The sequence below is a fragment of the Phaseolus vulgaris genome, chromosome 1, assembly GCF_051622355.1.
Source record: "Phaseolus vulgaris cultivar YP4 chromosome 1, ASM5162235v1, whole genome shotgun sequence".
NCBI lineage: Eukaryota > Viridiplantae > Streptophyta > Magnoliopsida > Fabales > Fabaceae > Phaseolus > Phaseolus vulgaris.
In genome coordinates, this window is record NC_143498.1 from 37,257,355 (window position 1) to 37,263,354 (window position 6,000).

Genomic DNA, 6,000 nt, shown 5'->3' on the forward strand with positions numbered 1-6,000 from the left:
ACATAGTTTGATAAGCTTTTGTTTGAACATACAAATAAGTATATTTCGTTTGATAGATACAAGCCTGAAACATTTTATAGTACATGTAAAACTTTAATAAATGTTTATTTTATGCTTGTAATGATGATAAACTTCATCATTTTTCAGGAAGAACGTGTTGAAAGCTGCTTCATGCAAACAACTTTTCTGGAAAAAGGGGAATATTAGTGTTGTGGAGTCCATTTGTGTTAGGCCTTGCACTTTGCTCAAAAGATGTAGACAAACAATCTATCTTGACTTGTGAAGTTCTGTCATGCTCTAGAGGTGTTTCCAATGAAACTACACACCATTTAATGTTATCTCAAAAGCATTTAATGTGTCTCAGAGCTTTAAAGCATGTTTAGGGGCAAGAAGAAGCAATAGCAAATTAAGGCCCTCACAATGATTACAAAAGATACCTAATGACTATTTTCTCCCTATAATTTATATATAAAAAATCTTTTTGAAGAAGGAAGATTGACGAAAGTCTTGCAACAAAAACGGGCTCGAGTTTTCAAGCTATCTTTAGCCTTTCTAGTTGTAAGGGAGAACATTATTCGTGTGCAAAAGCAACCTAAAAGAGTGAACATACATACATACACACACACACACACACACACATATATATATATATTGTATTTATCATAAGATATAACCTTTCTTTTAGTGAGTAATACAATGATCTTTTATATCAACTTTTTTCGTAAACCTCAGTGAGTTAATTAGGAGTGAATGAGTTCCAAATAGTACTCAGGATTTTAGTCAAAAGTGATTGCATTCCAAGTAATACTCAATGAGTTAACTAGGAGCGGCTAAGTTTCAAATAATACTGAAAGTTTTAGCTAAGAGTGATTGTGTTATAAGCAATACTCAGTGGGTTAGACAAGAGTGATTGAATTCTAAATAATACTTTGGATTTTAGCCAATAATGACAACAATCTGAATAATACTCGAGGTTTTTAACTAAAAGTGACTATTGTCCAAATAATAATTGTGTTTTTAGTTGGAAGTGACTATTATCCAAATAGTACTTGAGTTTTTATCTAAAAGTGATTGTGTTTCATACCATACTCATTTGTATCTTTGTAAAATTAGTCTACTTAGTGAAACTCAATTAGTTGATTCAGAATTTGACGTAATTTATTATTTATAGATAAACTAATATAAAAACATGTAAAGTAAATATTATCTATCTTTATCTAACATTTATATTGCATGCTGTTTATTGTAACTAATCTTATAAAGAGATTTATAAAAACAAGTTTTGAAAAGTGTTTTTAAACAATCTGTTTGTCAAACTCAAAGTTACATTTGTTTCTCATCATACGCAATATCTTAAAAAAAAACTACTTAATAAGGTATGTGTAAAGTATATCATTCACCTCTTTACATTCATCAAACAAAAGTTAGAAAAATATTTCAAAATATCTTAAAATACAATTTGAACATTTTCTTTTTATATTTTGAGATGTTTTCACGTAGAACAATAGATCTATTGATTTTTTTTTGAATGTTTTTTATTTTTTTTATTAATTTTTACTTTATTTTTTATACTTTAAAAGAGAGTAACATTTACCCCGTAATTATACTGGTTGTGATCTTATATTATTGTATCATTTATACTTAATTTATGAGTGGAGCTTCGCACATCACCTACGAACACTCTTTTCCTATAAATCCATAGTTGAACACTCTTTATAATAACTCATTCAAAGACTATTCACATAAAAAAGAGAGTATATTTTGTATTATAAATTACTATTAATTTATATGCCCCCAACATAATAATAACTAAATGTTAAAAAACATATTATATTTAATACAAATGCGATTTTAATGATTGGCCTATTCACTTTAAATGAGGAATCCATAAAAAACAACTGTATGTTTCTCCGAAGCATAACTTTTAAGTTCACTTTTTACAAAGTTTTATTAACTGTTCAGACTTACAAATAATGAAATTCAATAATGCAATCCTGTTTTCTTTTACTTTTTTAGTTACAAAACAGTTTTTTGACGTGAAATATAATCTGACTTTCAAGAGACTTTTTTTGGAGTTAAGTTTTCTTCCCTACAAGTATGATCAATTTTATGCAAAACTAATAAGAATATATATATATATATATATTTAAATTAGACTATGTGAGTGTGATGGTAAATGTATATTTTAAAATCAGTGAGTGTTATTAAATTGATATGATGGGAGATATTTGTAATTTTCCTTTTACAAAAACACGTTTCCATTGTGTTAAGAGATGAACCCTGTTGTTTCTATAGAAGTTTGATTTATCTTTCAAGTCATAATTGTAGTATTTTTTTTATTATTAAATGTTTTTATGTTGAACATGCAAAGCAACAACAATCACATGACATTAAATAAAAAAATTTAAAAAATATAGAAAAATTAAAAAAAATCTATACATTAATAAAAACGATATATATCTTAATTGTAGTGTATTTAATTGGGTTATTTTTTTTTTTCAATAAGACGAGGATGTAATTGTTTCTCAATTTCAATATTATTTCCTGCGATATTTTGCCCAAATCATTCAGCTAAAAATAAAGTTATACATAATAAAAACACATTTTCATATAAAAATATGCTTTCATTCTATATAAAAATATGTTTTATCAATTAAAAATAATATTAAAATATAATATATAAATAAATATAAACTTTGCATTGCAAATCAATTTAATAAAAAAAATAGACTTCAAACATAACAATAGAAACACACACTTTTATTATGTAGAAAATGTTATGTGAGGATTTAGCGTAGTTCCGTAAAATTAAAGAGTGAAAAAAAGGAGGTGAGAATAACAGTTCCTTAAATCATGCATCCCAAACCCAATCTAAAATTCTAAACCAATCCATTTTGGGCTCCTCTTCCTTCAATATCACAACATCACACCAGATTCTTCCTCCATCTCTATATTCTCCTCCTGTACTCCAATACTTTCGAAAATATTAAATTTATGCTCATATTTTATTAACTTTTTTCATAATTACGTACAGATTTCTTGAATTATAGAATCTCAAAATTAATATTTGTGATTTTTTAAATTTTAGATTAATCAAGAATACAATTTTTTTTATTTTTGATTGTGAAATTCGGAATACAAATTTGTGTTTATGTAGTAATTTTCAAAGTATGTGGTGCAGGAGTAAACTGATGAGGTGCAGGAAGAATTTGCTCAACATATCTGTTGAAAAGTCCATGTCTGTTTACCATTTTCTAATCAGAGAGAACATTATCAGTAAAATAAAATAATAATGTTGAAAAAATGAAATATCTACAAGTCTAAAATATTGAACAAATATTTATATTTTTTATTGGAATTTTCATTTCAATGAAATAAATATTTGCCCCTGAATGTGGAATTAGGATTGAGAACTTTGGAATTTAATTTTTCTGTGCTTAGCAGCATCATTCCTGAATCAATAACCTTAGCAAACTCCAATCTATATCTATATATCCAACTGAGGAAGAGAGAGAAATGGGGAGGGGAAAGAGAAAAGAAAAGTTACCTTTAAAAAAAACTATTTATCCAACTTCTTCTAAAATTACTTTTACTATTTTTTTTTTTTAAATGAAGTCACTAAATCTTCTAGAGTTTGCCACAAAGTGTATTATTTAACCTAGTTTTTTTTTTCAAAGCTAATTTCCTGTCCAATTCTGATATTATTTAGCCTAAAGTTGTGTCAGTAAAATTGTCTGGTACATAAGATGTATAGGTTGAACCTAATTGATGAAAGGAAACGATGTTTAAAAATGTTAATGATGATTCAGAAAGAGAAACGAAAGGACCAAAAAGAAACCCGGAGAAAAGTGGAAGTGGAAAATCACAGACAGGTTGGCTATAATCATATTCGATTTGACCCCCTTAAACCTAACTAGTTTTCATTAATATAAGTTTTATGACGATTCTCATCGATCATAATACTATCTTCCCCTCAATCATGTTGTTCCATATGTTAGTGCTTGCTGCGTTATGCAAGAACACTAAACAGTAAAATCATTACGTGTAATCTTTTCCCATTTTCTTATCATCAAATAAAATCTCCTGTGTATATTCAATACTACAGACCTTCATAATTCGAAAATTGGATTCATCAGTGGTAAAAAGGAGGGCTGAAAAACTTCTCTGGCGTATCTGCTAATGATGCATCATCTGTCATAGACGCTGCATTAATGAGAAAACTCCAAGCTAAAACTTTACTTAAGAAAACTGAATTAGGATGATTGAAATGATGAAGCTGTGTTGGTGAATAAAAAGTGTTTAAATATGATTAATAATTAATGAAGAAAGAAGAATGTTGAGAATGTATAATTGTAGCAGTTATGTCCCAATGATGGTATGAGAGGCAAAGGGCCATGGGTTTGACTGAAGAGCAAGGTGCAACAGAGCTAAAAAGTAAAATGTAACACCAAAAAGTGGGAAATTCTAGTTGCTTGCGGAGCAAAGAATTCTTGTATCTAATCATATCGCTTGTACTCATAACGACATTCCCCATCTATGCATTTCATCTTTGCTTCTTTCAACCCAAAGCAGATGCCACTCAATAACATTTCCCAATCCCCATCTTTTAGCTCATCAAACCCCCCCTCTTAGCTAGCACCCAAAATCAACACCTCTTGGTGGGTCTCAAACCCTTAATAAAAACAAACCCAAAAAGATACCAACTCCAACCCTAAATTTTACACCACCAACACTGCATAACTATTTATCTTACATTACCCCTTTCCTTCCTTCTTTTTTGTCCATTTTCAACAACCCTTTATGTACAAACCAAATTAGTGGTCTTTCAAATATCAATGCATGTTTTGAATATTTTAGATAGCAACAATATAATGCAAATCATGTCAGGAACATAATTAACTAGCCCTTGACAAATAACAACTACCAGCATGCAACTTCCCTTTTCTTTTTTTTTCTCTTTAATATTCCATGCATTATGATTTCACTCTTCTATAGAATGTAGGGAGCATATCATGACATTTACCTTTCATTTTCACACACGAAGTTGCAAAACCGCATTCTCTATATATATATATACCTTTTTCTAGCTCCTCCTCTCCACTATTCCTACACACGAAATCACTGATATATTTTTATGTCTCTCTTTATCTGATATCTTCCACGTACACGCACACATAATTAACATCATGGACCTCACATCAGCTTCTAATAGAAGCTTATATAAGGTGATGATGAAAGGGAAGAAACAAATATGAGGTAGTTTATATATTTTTAGGGAAAAATCTACAAACTTTTTTCAATTATTAAATGCCACTGATTTTTTTTTTCAATAGAAAAGGTCGAAGTTTATCAAAATATTTTTAAATTTTGTTGAAATTCAATCGGCTTGTGTTACAATTTTTTAAATAAAAAACCAGGCCTCACTGCATAAGAAATTGAATGTTTTTATTGAAGTCAATTATAGTTCTTTATGTGTCGATTTTGTCAGAAATTTATGTTTCATACTATTCCATTATTTTACATTATCTTTCATATAATTCCTCACAGTGTTTCCAGTATGTATGATGGACCCTCTGCGCAAGAATTAAACACCTTGTGCACGGGTGAATGGTGTAACTTTTCCACCACAAAAATTATGTATTCGTTACTTTTTAGGGAAAGTATTCTTTCTTAAAATAATATTTATAAAATTATTTTAGAAAATTGTTGTAAAGTGATTATATTCTAAAAAGTAAATGACAAAAACATTTAGTTGGTTTTAGATTTTTTTATTGTATAACTTTTAAAATGTGGGCAGGTTTAAGATATTTTATTTAATTATAATTAAAAAAATAAGTTAACATTTATTCATCTATTCCATTAGTATCCTTTTTTTGGTTACATAGTAAGCCACAATCAAAATAATAGGAGTTAGTTTTGTTTTTGACAAGTACAAAAAAATATGTATCAAGAACAAAAATATTTCTTTTTGTCACACAAAAGGAAATTAGCTTATGTGTC